The sequence below is a fragment of the Leopardus geoffroyi genome, chromosome C1, assembly GCF_018350155.1.
Source record: "Leopardus geoffroyi isolate Oge1 chromosome C1, O.geoffroyi_Oge1_pat1.0, whole genome shotgun sequence".
NCBI classification, from domain to species: domain Eukaryota; kingdom Metazoa; phylum Chordata; class Mammalia; order Carnivora; family Felidae; genus Leopardus; species Leopardus geoffroyi.
The window spans coordinates 104,494,274-104,513,830 of record NC_059328.1 but is presented as its reverse complement, the minus strand read 5'-3'; the positions used below and the strand labels follow the sequence as shown (position 1 = coordinate 104,513,830).

At 49.9% G+C, this 19,557-nt stretch overlaps 4 non-coding genes across 4 annotated transcripts; 2 read left to right on the top strand and 2 right to left on the bottom strand.

Annotated features, from left to right (window-relative positions):
• The first annotated feature begins 1,414 nt into the window (after window positions 1-1,414).
• On the top strand, window positions 1,415-1,486 carry TRNAE-UUC. The gene has a single exon. It is a non-coding gene; the product is annotated as a tRNA-Glu (tRNA).
• Window positions 1,487-8,996: 7,510 nt separating this feature from the next.
• Window positions 8,997-9,067, bottom strand: TRNAG-CCC. Its single transcript has one exon. It is a non-coding gene; the product is annotated as a tRNA-Gly (tRNA).
• A 1,121-nt stretch (window positions 9,068-10,188) lies between these two features.
• TRNAG-CCC lies at window positions 10,189-10,259 on the top strand. Its single transcript has one exon. It is a non-coding gene; the product is annotated as a tRNA-Gly (tRNA).
• Window positions 10,260-17,747: 7,488 nt separating this feature from the next.
• TRNAE-UUC lies at window positions 17,748-17,819 on the bottom strand. Its single transcript has one exon. It is a non-coding gene; the product is annotated as a tRNA-Glu (tRNA).
• Window positions 17,820-19,557: the final 1,738 nt, after the last annotated feature.

Below are 19,557 nucleotides of genomic sequence, written 5' to 3'. Positions count from 1 at the left end.
GGGCTGAAAATATTGAGCACTCTTTTACGTGCTACGTCGGCCTTGTGTATCTTCTTTTCCCGAGGATCTGTTTCATGTCTTTTACCCATCTGAAACACTTGAGTTGTTTGATTTTTTTCTTTTAATTAGCAGTTTGGGGGAGCTCCTCACACATTATAATGACAGGTTAGGGGGTTTGTATGCTTTCTCCCTTGCTTGCTTGCTTGCTTGCTTGTTTTGTCAGATGGGTTTTGTGAACACGTTCTCCCTGTCTGTCGCTTGCTGTTTTCATCGTCTTCCTGGGGTCTTTGCATGAGAAGATATGGTTAATGTTGATGAAGTCTAGGTTATCATGTCTTTTCTTTTAGACGTATTTTCCCCCTGGGTCTTGTTTACTAAATCTTTGCCTACCACCTAGTCACAAAGTGTCCTCAAAAAGTGCTTTATACCTTTACCTTTTATGTTTTATGAGGCACCTCCAATTAACATTTGTGTGTACTGTGAGGTGGAAATAAAGCTGTTTCCCTCTTCCCCCCACCCCCCATATTGAACCTATTTCCTTTCTCCGTTGAACTGCTCTTCTTGAAAACGAATTCACCAGGTCAGCTGTGGGTCCATTTGTCCGTGTGTGTCTCCCGATGCCACTGGCACATTGCACGGTACTATAGGGGCTCAGAGTAAGTCTTCAAGTCCGGTAGCGTAAGCCACACCACCCACACAACCACCCGTTTTGTTCTTTTTCACACAGTGCAATACACTTGAGACGTATAACAACTCATGTAACCAACACGCAGGTCCAGACATGCCGTCACTTCATCCCGCTCACTTCCGTGTGGGACACAGGATTCCCCCCCCCCCCCCAGACGTAGCGGTTACCCCCCCGGTGGTCAAAGATCCTCTGATGTACCCCACCCTCCGGGGAGAAGGAATCTCCAGTTGTCTGCGGGGCCGCTGAACAGGCCAAATGTCCGGTGGGCACGCTGCAGGGGCAGCAGGCTGTAGGGCGGGGCGGGACCCGGAATCCAGTCGTTCGGGGCCGCCGGGTCTTCCTTGAAAGCCGTCTCGGTCCGCGCGCCGCCTCCGTCGCTGCGTCCCTCGGAGTCCTTTGGGGGATGTTGAGGACCGCGGGGTCTCACGCCGGGCGGGGTCCGCCCCTCGCGCCTCCTCACGGCGACCTCGCATCCGCACGCGGCCGCCTCGCGAAGGCGAGACTCCCGGGCAGCTCTGGGGTGCGGCCCGGACCCGGCCACTTGTGGACCTGCCAGCCCTGGGCGTCTCCTGCGGGCTCTTGCTTTGGAGAGAGCGGGGAGGGAAGGTCCTTAGGGAAGGACTCCTGGGAGGACGGATGAGCTCCCAGAAAGCCCGAGGCCTTCCAGAGCGCAGGGGGAAACTGTCACTCTGGTGGGAAGCAAGGAGAAGGAAGGGCTCCGTCGGTTCCCTGGTGGTCTAGTGGCTAGGATTCGGCGCTTTCACCGCCGCGGCCCGGGTTCGATTCCCGGTCAGGGAAGCGGGGCTTTTTTTTTTTTTTTTTTTTTGGCTTTTGGCTTTTGGCTTTTGGCTTTTGGCTTTTGGCTTTTGGTTTTGTAGGTTGGTTGTTGGGCTTTGGTTTTTTGGTTTTTTTGGTGCCCCAATCTTCCTTTCATCCCCGGAGCTGTGCTGGCCGTCATCTGCGCTGCGCACCGCACCGACTCTTCCTTCACCTTCAGCGCTCCGGGGAAAGGACGCCAGGCCGCTCTACACGGCGCACTGTGCTTGCTGGGCTCCAAGTCAGCCGCCCCCAGGAGTGGCCTCAGAGGGCGACTAAGCATCTGGCTTGGGTTCACACTGTCGTGCAGAGGTTCGGATTCCTGTGGGGCCGCCCCAGGGACGCAGATCCGACCGAGTTCTGGAGGCCAAGCACGTCGCGGTGTTGCTGTGGACCCCTGGACACACCGGCTGGTGGGCCGAGCCTCTCAGCTCAGTCCGCGCATAAAAGGCTTACTTGGCGTTTGGGAGAGGTGCCTGGACGCGATACCCTCCCGGCCTGAGAGGCAGGGGAGGGGAGCGGTGGGAGGGGAACGGGTCCTCCTGGAAGGCTGTCCCATTCGCAGACTAAGCGGTCTAGCGAGGTGATGTTAAGTGACCCAACAAAGGCAGCATGTCAAGTGCGCACAAAATGGAAAACTGTTGTCGCTGCCGTAAGCCGGGGTAGGAGTGAGCATCAACACCACGATGTCAAAACGATGACATCACAGTCAAATCCGTTTCTACAAGGGCTGTTGCATGTAACGCCCCCGTAGACTCTATACACCAGGCCCTGGGCACGTTTTCCTTTTTCCCTTCGATACCGGCTCCGAAGACCTGTTGGGGTACATGCGATGTGTACTGTGAGGCACGAGGAGAGCGAGCGAGGGCAGGGGGAGTTGCTGCGGACCTGGACTGCAGAGGCGGCAGCGCAGGGGCTGCGGGTCGGTGGGTGTGGAGCCGCTGCTGAGAGACCGACCGCTTAAGGGGTGGGGTGGGGTGGGGGGCGGTTAGCGGGCAAGGGGTGGGAGCGGGGAGGTGGAGGGAGTCGCCTGAACTCTTTGGGGAGAGTGGTTTGGAAGAAGGGCGAGGGTTGGGGGGAGGGGGAGGGCGGTGACCCTGAGCGAACCAAGCGGGGACAGAAGTGTGCAGTGTGCTTGGCGAGCCCACGCTCACACCATAGGGGAGAATCGTGGCCCCGAAGGTGGTCTTCCCGGAGCCGAGGCTCGGCTGTGGCCCTCCCGTTGTCCTGGCGCCTGCGGTGCCCTCGAGCGCAGCGAACTCAGCTGCGCCCCGCCTGTTGGTGGGGGACCGCTTTCGGTGGCCTCTCCATGTTCTCCCCCTGCTCTCTTAGGTGGTAGGACTACTTCCCTTGCTCCCGTGCCGGCCCGCGGGAGACGCTGTCCTCGAAGCCGGAGAAAATTGTCCCGTGCCTCTTTCTACCCCTCTTTCTTTAGCACCGACATTGCGCGGGGTCCAGAGAGCCCTTCGGGAAACCTTGGGGCTCACGTCCTCCCTCCCTCCCCTCCCCCACAGGCCTATACGAGGGGCAAGGGGTCCCAGAATCCCTTAACCCGGTAGGTGGGGTTTTTTTGTCTTTTGTGTTTTGTTTTGTTTTGGTTTGGTTTTTTGACCCTGTGTACTTTGTGGCTCTTTCTCCGTAGCGTTGTCAAACCGAGGGCCAGAATTACCTTCTCTCCCTTTTGTTTGTACTCACACCCCGGGCTCATGTGCAGGGTGGCATCAAGTGACCGCTTTTTAAGAGACTGCCTGGACGAAACATGGATGGTGTGTTGGAGGTGCAGAATATAACCTGGTGGGCAAGAGGCACCGCATGGTTCTCACAGGCTTCCCTTCTCTAGTATGTCACTCCAAGAGGTGCGGGATTTTTAAATTCATCCCTGCCATCTGGGTGATGCTGAAGGCATAGTTTTCAAAGTCAGAAAATACAATCTATTTCATGTTGGTTTAAGAGGTGCTTTTGGGGTGTGTGTGTGTGTGTGTGTGTGTGTGTGTGTGTGTGTGTTTCCTTAAGCTCAGTTGGTACCTTTAAAAACATAGAGCCTAAAGGCAGATGGCAAGCTTGCAGGTGCCAGCACAAAAAGTGAAAATGGAGGCATCAAAGCGCCTTACGTTCTTAGGTGGATTGCCAAGATAGCTTCTTTTGTCTTCTGTTCGGGGACCTTGAGAGCGAGGAACATGGAAGACACAGACGCTTTCAGTCCCAGGCTCACTTGAGAAGTATTAGAGGAGGTCCCCACTACATGAAGGTGGGACCCTAAAGTCCTAAGCCCTTGGGGGTAGGAGTGATGCCATCTAGTCCTGCTGCATCACTCCTACCCCTGCAAGTCCCGGGGCTCTTTGGACAAGGAAGGCAGCCTTGGCTCTACAAGCAGTATAAGGAAAAGGAAAGTTTAAAAAGCCCATGAGAATGAATGAATGAATGAATGAATGAGCGAGCAAGCAAGCAAGCAAGCAAGCGGCAGCTGGCTGGCTCACTGGGTAGGGCAGGTGACTCCTGATCCTCGGGGTTGTAAGTTACGGCCCCACAGAGGTTACTTAAAAATAAAATCTTTAAAAGTACAATAAAATAGGGGCATCTGGGTGGCTCAGCCAGTTGAGCGTCCGACTTTGGCTCAGGTCATGATCTCACAGTTTGTTGGTTCAAGCCTCATGTTGTTCTTTGCGCTGACAGTGTGAGAGGCCTGGTTAGTATTCTCTCTGTCTCTGTCTCTGTCTCTGTCTCTCTCTCAAAAATGAATACACATTTAAAAACAAAATAAAATAGAATAAAATAAAAGGCCCATGAGGAAACTGTGGCCATGGGCCTGACCTCTAGTGGATTTAGCCTTGAGTACACATAGCCTGGGTAGTCTGGGAAGCCTTAGGACGCCAAGTTGGTGTGGTCTGTTCCCTAGCCAGTAACAAACCCCAAGGGCCTGCCACAGGGGAATATATTCAAAGGAGAACGTACTCATCCGAGGGCTGTAGAGGGCTATAGAGGTACCTACCTTCCAATAACACTTCCAGAGAATCAGCTAGCATCTAGAACTCAGTTATAAGACATAAGAACAAAATCTCATGGATCTAGAATTTTAGAGATGCTTCTATCAATCCTCGTATCAAATCAGACATGAAGATGGAAATGAGGAAATATTCTGAGTCAAACAAAACTGAAAATACTGCATCTCCTGCACAAGATGTGGTGAAACCAGTCTTCAGGGGACAATACACAGCCTTAAGTGTAAATCGAGACAGTTAGAGCTGATTGCTAATGAGCTAAATCTCCATCTCAAAGAGTTACAGAAAGAATAACAACAACAAGGGCAGGTAGGAGCAGAAATTATATACAAAAGCAGGACTTTGAAAATAAGAAACAAAGTTAAAAAATAAATACAAAGAAAAAAGAAAATTAGAAATAAATATACAAAAGAGAAAAGTCAATGGTTGGATCTTTGAAAAACACTACTCTGCTAAAACTGGGAGGAGGGAAGAAGGAAGTCACTACTACTGAACTGGTAGACTTAAGGAAACAATAAATGGATATTATAAACACATATATACCAACCAATTAAAAGACTTAAGGGAAATGTATGTCTTGTAGTAATGATTTGCGCGGAGGGCGGGGGGAGGACTAGTCCTACAACCTTAAAAAAATTTTTTTTTTTTAGAATTCAAAAATCTTCCTGCAAAGAAAGCTGAAGGATCAAAAAAGTTCATTCGAAAAAATGACTCCAAAGCCCAGAAATTTTAAAAGCGTCAAAAGATGGCAGAATTCCCCAACTTATTTTTATGAGTTTGGATTGAAACAAAAAACTTCCCAAAAGGCAACATGAAAAACAGAATTACAGGCCTGACTTATTGCTGAGTATACATAGCTACAAACATTCTTCAAAATATTGAATCTAGCTAGCTATCTAATGTTTATTTTTGAGAGAGAGAGAGAGAGAGAGAGAGAGAGAGAACACGGGTGGGGGGCGGGGCAGAGAGAGGGAGACACAGAAGGCACAGAGCCCGAGCAGGGCTGGAACTCACCAACCCTGAGATCATGAGCTGAGCTGAAGTCGGACGCTTAACCAATTGAGCCACCCTGGACTCCCTGATTCCAGATGTATATTTAAAAATATGTTATGACAAAAATTGGTCTTAATCTAGGAAAACAGTTGATAATCATTAGAAAATAAATTAAGGGGCACTTGGGTGGCTCAGTCGGTTAAGTGCCCCACTCTTGATTTCAGCTCAGGTCATGATCTCAGGGTTTGTAACATAGAACCCGAGTTGGGCTCTGTGCTCACAACTCGCAGTGCTGAGCCTGGTTGGGATTTTCTCTCTCCCTCTCTCTCTCTGCCCTTCCCCTGCTCCCATGTGCTCCTGTTCAACCGCCCGCTCTCTGTCTCTCTCTCTCTGTCTCTCTCTCTCACTCTCTCTCAAAATAAATAAACTTAAAAAGAAAATAAATTAATTCATCATATTAACAACTTAAAGGAGGAAAATCATAATCACTAAAACACAGAAAAGGTGTTTGAAGAAATTCATTATCAGTTTATGATTTTTAAAAACCTCTTAGCCTAACAGGAATAGAAGAGAACAGCCCTAATCTGCTTAAGGGTAGCTTCCAAACCAAAAACAAACAAAACACCTTCAGCACACATTACAGTTGATGATAAAATACTGATCTGTCCTCCCCCACCCCCACCCTTACCCGGTCAGGAACCATCAGAAAGCAGACGAATAGGCCACCTTGACCATTTCTCTTCACCACTGTCATGGAGATCTTAGCCAGTGAGAAAAGGCAAGAAAAATGATGAGAAATGAAAAATGAAAAATGAATACTATCATTATTGGCATGCATGAAATAAACTGCTGGAACTATAAAGAGAATTGAGTGTATTTTTGGTACATACACAAAATCAGAGAAAGGGGGCTATGATGAGGATTCAGAAAACGAAGGTATTGAAAACAGTATCAATGTTCAATGATCATAGCATATCATAATTCAATCCCAGGTACTGGGGTGGCGGGGGGTGGGGGAATATGATCCCTACCTCCACCATAACCCAAATCATTTCAATGTGGACCGGACACCGAAATGTGAAATGAACTCACGAGTGATTCCAGTTGCTATTAACGTAGCAGCGTATTCCTGTGATCTCAAATCTCAAGGGTAAGCAAGGATTTAAGAAATAAGACAAAAAGATGAATTCTTAGTGACGAGGCTGATCAAGTGGACTACCTCAAGAATCTCTGCTCACCAAAGCACAGAATCAAGGGTAAAAAGTCAAGTCACAATTTGAGCGAATATACTTGGCAGCCAAAGAGATTTAATGACTGCTTGCAAAACAAGAGGAAAAAGACCGACCTATAGAAAAGTCACCACGGTGGGGGGTGGGGGGAAACTTATAGGAGAAAATTCAAGTGGCTAACAAACGGTGCTCCAATTCATAACCAGTAAGGGCTTTACAAAGGAAACCCCAATGAGAGAACATTACAGACAGGCAAATAACACCACTACTAATTAAATGGGGGTAGGGGACTAGGTAGAAGGTTCTGACCTGGTAAAGCATGGGAGTAAAGGGCTAATACTATTTTACTTCTTCATCTGTGTGCGGGTTACACAGGCGTGTGCATTACAGTCAGTTGTTATGCTGTACACGCAGATTCTGTGCATTTTATGTATCTTACAATTTTTCAACACCCCTCCTCACACACACCCTGATGAATCCTACGAACAGAGAGAAGGTGGTTGAGATTCCAAGATTTTGTTTCACGAAGAAAGGTGTGGGCATTACTCTACCACATGCCTCCAAGGACAACCCTATGCAGACCAGATCCATGAAGTTGAGTTTTGGGTTGATGTGAAGTCAAAGAGTACTCTCCCAGAGCCAACCGTGATGGAAAATAATCTGTGAAGGCTAAATGCCTTTAGTTGTGTCATTTGAACACTCTGAAAAGGCTGTAGGCAGGAGCCATAACCTTTCAGATCTCTCCTCTGCTGTCTCATTGCTTAATTCACAATCCACAGCTCCTTTTTTCTCCTCTCCTTTAAGCTCTCCAAAATATTCTCTTGCAGTCCTGCCCTTGTGGGGTCTCCTCCCCCCCCCCCCCCCGCGCCTTTCCTATATCTTCTTCATTGAAGATGGAGGCAAGAAGAGGGGGAGGAGGAGGAGACCGCCTGAAAACGGAACAAGTTTCTCACAGGCCTGGGAGAGGGTAAGGCAGGGAGGCAAAGACATGTGTTTTGTTTGTTTGTTTGTTTGTTTGTTTCCTTCCCAGCTAACAGTCAAGGGGAATTTTGAGGGGTTGTTACAGGCTTTAACATCTTTACTCCATCCAGCAGGTAAGTCATCAGTTTCCTTTATGTAAATCAGAACTCCTCCTCCCTCCCCAGGCCCCACCCTTAGACCCTCATTCCTGTTGACAGAGAAAATTGTGTGTCACACCTCAGAATTTATTCGTTAAAATTTCAGATTTCCAAGAATCTAAAAATAAATTAATGACTAAAACGACTTCAAGGGTTCCAACACAGTATGGCCATCGTTCTGCCCTCAAAAGTAGAAAGACGGCCTCAGAATAACAAAACTCTTGAAATTGAATAAATCAAGTTTAGTTTTAAAACGGAAAGGGCGGGGGGAACTCCCCCCCCCCCCAAATCTTCGATTTTAAGCTACTGTTAGAGGAATCCGCCAGAGATTTTTCGGATGAAAATTAATCACCCGCAGTCTCCAACGCAGTCACGCACTTAGTGCCCTCAAATGGGAATCCTTTCGAAGGAGCGTCCAAGAGGTAGAAAACAAACCCGGATCAACAGTTCCCAGAGTCTTCAGTTCTTTTTCCCTTACTAAAAGTCTACTTTTCGGGCTAACACCTGTTGGGGCGCACTGCCAGGCACGCGGCATCCTCGCCGGAACAGCCACGCGCCCGCGGGACGCGCGCAGGCGGCGGCGGCGGCTGATGACCTGAACCTACGCGTTTACAGCAGCTCCACGCGGGTCCACGCGGGTTCCTCCCTACCAGCCTCCACCTTTATTCAGGCTCAAGGGTGTCTGCAGGGCCCCGCGACTGCTGTCCTCCCGAGACACTTTGGTGTCTCGATCCTCGCTCTGCACTGAGACGTGGCCCGGCGGCCAACCCAAGGCCCAGCACGGGCATCGGTGACCTGGTGGCTCTTTGGGTTCCGCGGCTCCCCCAGGGCGAGGCTGAAGGTAACTGTGGTCTTAGATCCAAAGAGTCTAAACCGCAGACCCCGCGGTGTCACCTTCGGGGGGCGGGGGGCAGAAAGGTACCAACCCGAGAGCGAGCTGGTCGCCGCGCGGCGCGCCAAACGCACTTACGCATTTAGGCACAACCCCAGTGTAGGTCGACTGCTTAGTCAAGCTTTCTGCTCAGAAGCCACCCTGCGGAGTTTGGTTCTCATTTTCCTACTCCTGGAAGCCAGAATCACGAGATGCTCGGACTTGCCTTGTGCAACAGGTAAAGCAAAGAGGAGGCGCGGCCAAAAGGAAAGCAGGGCAGGATGCATTGGCCGGGAATCGAACCCGGGTCTCCCGCGTGGGAGGCGAGAATTCTACCACTGAACCACCAATGCTTTGCTCTGGGCCAGGTGTGTGATGGGTCTGTGGAAACAACCTCCAGAGCCACTCCCAGCTAGGGCGCCGGGCGATTTCAAAGGTTCCAGAACAGGTTTACGCAGTCGTCTTTGCAGCACGGAGCTAACTCACCCACAGGCACTCGAAGCAAAGGCTTCAGAAGGAGACTTCCATCCAACACAATTTCAAAATAAACTGTTTCGTCGGCTCACACCACAACTCTGAGAAAGGCTCTTCCCGACTGGCCAACAGACCCCGGCAGGAGAACGCCGGAAAGTCTTCCAGACCCCTTGATGATGATCCTGAACCTTCCACCGTCAACCTCCAACCTGCCACCCTAGACAGTCTGAGAAAGTAATGTGACTTGCCAGCTTAGGCAAGTAAAATTCTAACTCGGGGAAGAAATAAAAAGCAGAAGTCGACTGGCAGTAGAAGGAGGAAAGGGCGGGAATCTGAATGCTATTCTGAAAGCTCTGTCCTGTGAAAGCAACTTTCTGCTTCTGTACTATGTTGGGAGCGCTTCTGTCCTGTTTACCTGGATGCTTTCATTTTGTGGCTTCCCATTCCTAGGCTTTTGTTCTATGCTGGGGGCGCTTCCACCCTGTTTACCTAATCTTGGCTGCTTTCACCCTAAACCTTTTAACCCATTGATGCAAGCTCGGTTCAGATTCCCGCCCTTTCCTCCTTCTACTGCCAGTCGACTTCTGCTTCTTATTTCTTCCCCAAGTTAGAATTTTACTTGCCTAAGCTGGCAAGTCACATTACTTTCTCAGACTGTCTAGGGTGGCAGGTTGGAGGTTGACGGTGGAAGGTTCAGGATCATCATCAAGGGGTCTGGAAGACTTTCCGGCGTTCTCCTGCCGGGGTCTGTTGGCCAGTCGGGAAGAGCCTTTCTCAGAGTTGTGGTGTGAGCCGACGAAACAGTTTATTTTGAAATTGTGTTGGATGGAAGTCTCCTTCTGAAGCCTTTGCTTCGAGTGCCTGTGGGTGAGTTAGCTCCGTGCTGCAAAGACGACTGCGTAAACCTGTTCTGGAACCTTTGAAATCGCCCGGCGCCCTAGCTGGGAGTGGCTCTGGAGGTTGTTTCCACAGACCCATCACACACCTGGCCCAGAGCAAAGCATTGGTGGTTCAGTGGTAGAATTCTCGCCTCCCACGCGGGAGACCCGGGTTCGATTCCCGGCCAATGCATCCTGCCCTGCTTTCCTTTTGGCCGCGCCTCCTCTTTGCTTTACCTGTTGCACAAGGCAAGTCCGAGCATCTCGTGATTCTGGCTTCCAGGAGTAGGAAAATGAGAACCAAACTCCGCAGGGTGGCTTCTGAGCAGAAAGCTTGACTAAGCAGTCGACCTACACTGGGGTTGTGCCTAAATGCGTAAGTGCGTTTGGCGCGCCGCGCGGCGACCAGCTCGCTCTCGGGTTGGTACCTTTCTGCCCCCCGCCCCCCGAAGGTGACACCGCGGGGTCTGCGGTTTAGACTCTTTGGATCTAAGACCACAGTTACCTTCAGCCTCGCCCTGGGGGAGCCGCGGAACCCAAAGAGCCACCAGGTCACCGATGCCCGTGCTGGGCCTTGGGTTGGCCGCCGGGCCACGTCTCAGTGCAGAGCGAGGATCGAGACACCAAAGTGTCTCGGGAGGACAGCAGTCGCGGGGCCCTGCAGACACCCTTGAGCCTGAATAAAGGTGGAGGCTGGTAGGGAGGAACCCGCGTGGACCCGCGTGGAGCTGCTGTAAACGCGTAGGTTCAGGTCATCAGCCGCCGCCGCCGCCTGCGCGCGTCCCGCGGGCGCGTGGCTGTTCCGGCGAGGATGCCGCGTGCCTGGCAGTGCGCCCCAACAGGTGTTAGCCCGAAAAGTAGACTTTTAGTAAGGGAAAAAGAACTGAAGACTCTGGGAACTGTTGATCCGGGTTTGTTTTCTACCTCTTGGACGCTCCTTCGAAAGGATTCCCATTTGAGGGCACTAAGTGCGTGACTGCGTTGGAGACTGCGGGTGATTAATTTTCATCCGAAAAATCTCTGGCGGATTCCTCTAACAGTAGCTTAAAATCGAAGATTTGGGGGGGGGGGAGTTCCCCCCGCCCTTTCCGTTTTAAAACTAAACTTGATTTATTCAATTTCAAGAGTTTTGTTATTCTGAGGCCGTCTTTCTACTTTTGAGGGCAGAACGATGGCCATACTGTGTTGGAACCCTTGAAGTCGTTTTAGTCATTAATTTATTTTTAGATTCTTGGAAATCTGAAATTTTAACGAATAAATTCTGAGGTGTGACACACAATTTTCTCTGTCAACAGGAATGAGGGTCTAAGGGTGGGGCCTGGGGAGGGAGGAGGAGTTCTGATTTACATAAAGGAAACTGATGACTTACCTGCTGGATGGAGTAAAGATGTTAAAGCCTGTAACAACCCCTCAAAATTCCCCTTGACTGTTAGCTGGGAAGGAAACAAACAAACAAACAAACAAACAAAACACATGTCTTTGCCTCCCTGCCTTACCCTCTCCCAGGCCTGTGAGAAACTTGTTCCGTTTTCAGGCGGTCTCCTCCTCCTCCCCCTCTTCTTGCCTCCATCTTCAATGAAGAAGATATAGGAAAGGCGCGGGGGGGGGGGGGGAGGAGACCCCACAAGGGCAGGACTGCAAGAGAATATTTTGGAGAGCTTAAAGGAGAGGAGAAAAAAGGAGCTGTGGATTGTGAATTAAGCAATGAGACAGCAGAGGAGAGATCTGAAAGGTTATGGCTCCTGCCTACAGCCTTTTCAGAGTGTTCAAATGACACAACTAAAGGCATTTAGCCTTCACAGATTATTTTCCATCACGGTTGGCTCTGGGAGAGTACTCTTTGACTTCACATCAACCCAAAACTCAACTTCATGGATCTGGTCTGCATAGGGTTGTCCTTGGAGGCATGTGGTAGAGTAATGCCCACACCTTTCTTCGTGAAACAAAATCTTGGAATCTCAACCACCTTCTCTCTGTTCGTAGGATTCATCAGGGTGTGTGTGAGGAGGGGTGTTGAAAAATTGTAAGATACATAAAATGCACAGAATCTGCGTGTACAGCATAACAACTGACTGTAATGCACACGCCTGTGTAACCCGCACACAGATGAAGAAGTAAAATAGTATTAGCCCTTTACTCCCATGCTTTACCAGGTCAGAACCTTCTACCTAGTCCCCTACCCCCATTTAATTAGTAGTGGTGTTATTTGCCTGTCTGTAATGTTCTCTCATTGGGGTTTCCTTTGTAAAGCCCTTACTGGTTATGAATTGGAGCACCGTTTGTTAGCCACTTGAATTTTCTCCTATAAGTTTCCCCCCACCCCCCACCGTGGTGACTTTTCTATAGGTCGGTCTTTTTCCTCTTGTTTTGCAAGCAGTCATTAAATCTCTTTGGCTGCCAAGTATATTCGCTCAAATTGTGACTTGACTTTTTACCCTTGATTCTGTGCTTTGGTGAGCAGAGATTCTTGAGGTAGTCCACTTGATCAGCCTCGTCACTAAGAATTCATCTTTTTGTCTTATTTCTTAAATCCTTGCTTACCCTTGAGATTTGAGATCACAGGAATACGCTGCTACGTTAATAGCAACTGGAATCACTCGTGAGTTCATTTCACATTTCGGTGTCCGGTCCACATTGAAATGATTTGGGTTATGGTGGAGGTAGGGATCATATTCCCCCACCCCCCGCCACCCCAGTACCTGGGATTGAATTATGATATGCTATGATCATTGAACATTGATACTGTTTTCAATACCTTCGTTTTCTGAATCCTCATCATAGCCCCCTTTCTCTGATTTTGTGTATGTACCAAAAATACACTCAATTCTCTTTATAGTTCCAGCAGTTTATTTCATGCATGCCAATAATGATAGTATTCATTTTTCATTTTTCATTTCTCATCATTTTTCTTGCCTTTTCTCACTGGCTAAGATCTCCATGACAGTGGTGAAGAGAAATGGTCAAGGTGGCCTATTCGTCTGCTTTCTGATGGTTCCTGACCGGGTAAGGGTGGGGGTGGGGGAGGACAGATCAGTATTTTATCATCAACTGTAATGTGTGCTGAAGGTGTTTTGTTTGTTTTTGGTTTGGAAGCTACCCTTAAGCAGATTAGGGCTGTTCTCTTCTATTCCTGTTAGGCTAAGAGGTTTTTAAAAATCATAAACTGATAATGAATTTCTTCAAACACCTTTTCTGTGTTTTAGTGATTATGATTTTCCTCCTTTAAGTTGTTAATATGATGAATTAATTTATTTTCTTTTTAAGTTTATTTATTTTGAGAGAGAGTGAGAGAGAGAGACAGAGAGAGAGAGACAGAGAGCGGGCGGTTGAACAGGAGCACATGGGAGCAGGGGAAGGGCAGAGAGAGAGAGGGAGAGAGAAAATCCCAACCAGGCTCAGCACTGCGAGTTGTGAGCACAGAGCCCAACTCGGGTTCTATGTTACAAACCCTGAGATCATGACCTGAGCTGAAATCAAGAGTGGGGCACTTAACCGACTGAGCCACCCAAGTGCCCCTTAATTTATTTTCTAATGATTATCAACTGTTTTCCTAGATTAAGACCAATTTTTGTCATAACATATTTTTAAATATACATCTGGAATCAGGGAGTCCAGGGTGGCTCAATTGGTTAAGCGTCCGACTTCAGCTCAGCTCATGATCTCAGGGTTGGTGAGTTCCAGCCCTGCTCGGGCTCTGTGCCTTCTGTGTCTCCCTCTCTCTGCCCCGCCCCCCACCCGTGTTCTCTCTCTCTCTCTCTCTCTCTCTCTCTCTCAAAAATAAACATTAGATAGCTAGCTAGATTCAATATTTTGAAGAATGTTTGTAGCTATGTATACTCAGCAATAAGTCAGGCCTGTAATTCTGTTTTTCATGTTGCCTTTTGGGAAGTTTTTTGTTTCAATCCAAACTCATAAAAATAAGTTGGGGAATTCTGCCATCTTTTGACGCTTTTAAAATTTCTGGGCTTTGGAGTCATTTTTTCGAATGAACTTTTTTGATCCTTCAGCTTTCTTTGCAGGAAGATTTTTGAATTCTAAAAAAAAAAAATTTTTTTAAGGTTGTAGGACTAGTCCTCCCCCCGCCCTCCGCGCAAATCATTACTACAAGACATACATTTCCCTTAAGTCTTTTAATTGGTTGGTATATATGTGTTTATAATATCCATTTATTGTTTCCTTAAGTCTACCAGTTCAGTAGTAGTGACTTCCTTCTTCCCTCCTCCCAGTTTTAGCAGAGTAGTGTTTTTCAAAGATCCAACCATTGACTTTTCTCTTTTGTATATTTATTTCTAATTTTCTTTTTTCTTTGTATTTATTTTTTAACTTTGTTTCTTATTTTCAAAGTCCTGCTTTTGTATATAATTTCTGCTCCTACCTGCCCTTGTTGTTGTTATTCTTTCTGTAACTCTTTGAGATGGAGATTTAGCTCATTAGCAATCAGCTCTAACTGTCTCGATTTACACTTAAGGCTGTGTATTGTCCCCTGAAGACTGGTTTCACCACATCTTGTGCAGGAGATGCAGTATTTTCAGTTTTGTTTGACTCAGAATATTTCCTCATTTCCATCTTCATGTCTGATTTGATACGAGGATTGATAGAAGCATCTCTAAAATTCTAGATCCATGAGATTTTGTTCTTATGTCTTATAACTGAGTTCTAGATGCTAGCTGATTCTCTGGAAGTGTTATTGGAAGGTAGGTACCTCTATAGCCCTCTACAGCCCTCGGATGAGTACGTTCTCCTTTGAATATATTCCCCTGTGGCAGGCCCTTGGGGTTTGTTACTGGCTAGGGAACAGACCACACCAACTTGGCGTCCTAAGGCTTCCCAGACTACCCAGGCTATGTGTACTCAAGGCTAAATCCACTAGAGGTCAGGCCCATGGCCACAGTTTCCTCATGGGCCTTTTATTTTATTCTATTTTATTTTGTTTTTAAATGTGTATTCATTTTTGAGAGAGAGACAGAGACAGAGACAGAGACAGAGAGAATACTAACCAGGCCTCTCACACTGTCAGCGCAAAGAACAACATGAGGCTTGAACCAACAAACTGTGAGATCATGACCTGAGCCAAAGTCGGACGCTCAACTGGCTGAGCCACCCAGATGCCCCTATTTTATTGTACTTTTAAAGATTTTATTTTTAAGTAACCTCTGTGGGGCCGTAACTTACAACCCCGAGGATCAGGAGTCACCTGCCCTACCCAGTGAGCCAGCCAGCTGCCGCTTGCTTGCTTGCTTGCTTGCTCGCTCATTCATTCATTCATTCATTCATTCTCATGGGCTTTTTAAACTTTCCTTTTCCTTATACTGCTTGTAGAGCCAAGGCTGCCTTCCTTGTCCAAAGAGCCCCGGGACTTGCAGGGGTAGGAGTGATGCAGCAGGACTAGATGGCATCACTCCTACCCCCAAGGGCTTAGGACTTTAGGGTCCCACCTTCATGTAGTGGGGACCTCCTCTAATACTTCTCAAGTGAGCCTGGGACTGAAAGCGTCTGTGTCTTCCATGTTCCTCGCTCTCAAGGTCCCCGAACAGAAGACAAAAGAAGCTATCTTGGCAATCCACCTAAGAACGTAAGGCGCTTTGATGCCTCCATTTTCACTTTTTGTGCTGGCACCTGCAAGCTTGCCATCTGCCTTTAGGCTCTATGTTTTTAAAGGTACCAACTGAGCTTAAGGAAACACACACACACACACACACACACACACACACACACACACCCCAAAAGCACCTCTTAAACCAACATGAAATAGATTGTATTTTCTGACTTTGAAAACTATGCCTTCAGCATCACCCAGATGGCAGGGATGAATTTAAAAATCCCGCACCTCTTGGAGTGACATACTAGAGAAGGGAAGCCTGTGAGAACCATGCGGTGCCTCTTGCCCACCAGGTTATATTCTGCACCTCCAACACACCATCCATGTTTCGTCCAGGCAGTCTCTTAAAAAGCGGTCACTTGATGCCACCCTGCACATGAGCCCGGGGTGTGAGTACAAACAAAAGGGAGAGAAGGTAATTCTGGCCCTCGGTTTGACAACGCTACGGAGAAAGAGCCACAAAGTACACAGGGTCAAAAAACCAAACCAAAACAAAACAAAACACAAAAGACAAAAAAACCCCACCTACCGGGTTAAGGGATTCTGGGACCCCTTGCCCCTCGTATAGGCCTGTGGGGGAGGGGAGGGAGGGAGGACGTGAGCCCCAAGGTTTCCCGAAGGGCTCTCTGGACCCCGCGCAATGTCGGTGCTAAAGAAAGAGGGGTAGAAAGAGGCACGGGACAATTTTCTCCGGCTTCGAGGACAGCGTCTCCCGCGGGCCGGCACGGGAGCAAGGGAAGTAGTCCTACCACCTAAGAGAGCAGGGGGAGAACATGGAGAGGCCACCGAAAGCGGTCCCCCACCAACAGGCGGGGCGCAGCTGAGTTCGCTGCGCTCGAGGGCACCGCAGGCGCCAGGACAACGGGAGGGCCACAGCCGAGCCTCGGCTCCGGGAAGACCACCTTCGGGGCCACGATTCTCCCCTATGGTGTGAGCGTGGGCTCGCCAAGCACACTGCACACTTCTGTCCCCGCTTGGTTCGCTCAGGGTCACCGCCCTCCCCCTCCCCCCAACCCTCGCCCTTCTTCCAAACCACTCTCCCCAAAGAGTTCAGGCGACTCCCTCCACCTCCCCGCTCCCACCCCTTGCCCGCTAACCGCCCCCCACCCCACCCCACCCCTTAAGCGGTCGGTCTCTCAGCAGCGGCTCCACACCCACCGACCCGCAGCCCCTGCGCTGCCGCCTCTGCAGTCCAGGTCCGCAGCAACTCCCCCTGCCCTCGCTCGCTCTCCTCGTGCCTCACAGTACACATCGCATGTACCCCAACAGGTCTTCGGAGCCGGTATCGAAGGGAAAAAGGAAAACGTGCCCAGGGCCTGGTGTATAGAGTCTACGGGGGCGTTACATGCAACAGCCCTTGTAGAAACGGATTTGACTGTGATGTCATCGTTTTGACATCGTGGTGTTGATGCTCACTCCTACCCCGGCTTACGGCAGCGACAACAGTTTTCCATTTTGTGCGCACTTGACATGCTGCCTTTGTTGGGTCACTTAACATCACCTCGCTAGACCGCTTAGTCTGCGAATGGGACAGCCTTCCAGGAGGACCCGTTCCCCTCCCACCGCTCCCCTCCCCTGCCTCTCAGGCCGGGAGGGTATCGCGTCCAGGCACCTCTCCCAAACGCCAAGTAAGCCTTTTATGCGCGGACTGAGCTGAGAGGCTCGGCCCACCAGCCGGTGTGTCCAGGGGTCCACAGCAACACCGCGACGTGCTTGGCCTCCAGAACTCGGTCGGATCTGCGTCCCTGGGGCGGCCCCACAGGAATCCGAACCTCTGCACGACAGTGTGAACCCAAGCCAGATGCTTAGTCGCCCTCTGAGGCCACTCCTGGGGGCGGCTGACTTGGAGCCCAGCAAGCACAGTGCGCCGTGTAGAGCGGCCTGGCGTCCTTTCCCCGGAGCGCTGAAGGTGAAGGAAGAGTCGGTGCGGTGCGCAGCGCAGATGACGGCCAGCACAGCTCCGGGGATGAAAGGAAGATTGGGGCACCAAAAAAACCAAAAAACCAAAGCCCAACAACCAACCTACAAAACCAAAAGCCAAAAGCCAAAAGCCAAAAAAAAAAAAAAAAAAAAAAGCCCCGCTTCCCTGACCGGGAATCGAACCCGGGCCGCGGCGGTGAAAGCGCCGAATCCTAGCCACTAGACCACCAGGGAACCGACGGAGCCCTTCCTTCTCCTTGCTTCCCACCAGAGTGACAGTTTCCCCCTGCGCTCTGGAAGGCCTCGGGCTTTCTGGGAGCTCATCCGTCCTCCCAGGAGTCCTTCCCTAAGGACCTTCCCTCCCCGCTCTCTCCAAAGCAAGAGCCCGCAGGAGACGCCCAGGGCTGGCAGGTCCACAAGTGGCCGGGTCCGGGCCGCACCCCAGAGCTGCCCGGGAGTCTCGCCTTCGCGAGGCGGCCGCGTGCGGATGCGAGGTCGCCGTGAGGAGGCGCGAGGGGCGGACCCCGCCCGGCGTGAGACCCCGCGGTCCTCAACATCCCCCAAAGGACTCCGAGGGACGCAGCGACGGAGGCGGCGCGCGGACCGAGACGGCTTTCAAGGAAGACCCGGCGGCCCCGAACGACTGGATTCCGGGTCCCGCCCCGCCCTACAGCCTGCTGCCCCTGCAGCGTGCCCACCGGACATTTGGCCTGTTCAGCGGCCCCGCAGACAACTGGAGATTCCTTCTCCCCGGAGGGTGGGGTACATCAGAGGATCTTTGACCACCGGGGGGGTAACCGCTACGTCTGGGGGGGGGGGGGAATCCTGTGTCCCACACGGAAGTGAGCGGGATGAAGTGACGGCATGTCTGGACCTGCGTGTTGGTTACATGAGTTGTTATACGTCTCAAGTGTATTGCACTGTGTGAAAAAGAACAAAACGGGTGGTTGTGTGGGTGGTGTGGCTTACGCTACCGGACTTGAAGACTTACTCTGAGCCCCTATAGTACCGTGCAATGTGCCAGTGGCATCGGGAGACACACACGGACAAATGGACCCACAGCTGACCTGGTGAATTCGTTTTCAAGAAGAGCAGTTCAACGGAGAAAGGAAATAGGTTCAATATGGGGGGTGGGGGGAAGAGGGAAACAGCTTTATTTCCACCTCACAGTACACACAAATGTTAATTGGAGGTGCCTCATAAAACATAAAAGGTAAAGGTATAAAGCACTTTTTGAGGACACTTTGTGACTAGGTGGTAGGCAAAGATTTAGTAAACAAGACCCAGGGGGAAAATACGTCTAAAAGAAAAGACATGATAACCTAGACTTCATCAACATTAACCATATCTTCTCATGCAAAGACCCCAGGAAGACGATGAAAACAGCAAGCGACAGACAGGGAGAACGTGTTCACAAAACCCATCTGACAAAACAAGCAAGCAAGCAAGCAAGCAAGGGAGAAAGCATACAAACCCCCTAACCTGTCATTATAATGTGTGAGGAGCTCCCCCAAACTGCTAATTAAAAGAAAAAAATCAAACAACTCAAGTGTTTCAGATGGGTAAAAGACATGAAACAGATCCTCGGGAAAAGAAGATACACAAGGCCGACGTAGCACGTAAAAGAGTGCTCAATATTTTCAGCCCTCAGAGAAATGGATACTAAAGTCACATTGAGATAGCACTACTCCCAGCAGCATGGCAACATGATAAAGAGAGGGACACCCCCACTCTTGACAAAGATGTGGCACGACCACAACTCCAGGTGGTATCCCGATGAACACCTTTTGGCGTGGAAAGCGGCTGCCCGAAGGCATTTAAAAGCCTTGCGAGCGCACCGCAAGTAACGAGGGAGCTCACCGTGAGGACGGTTAAGGAGGATCATAGAGAGCCAAGAATGGAAAAAGTCCGCGGAGGCAGAGATTGATTCGCAGGGGCCAAGGTTCAAGCCGACAAACAGGCCAATGGAGGA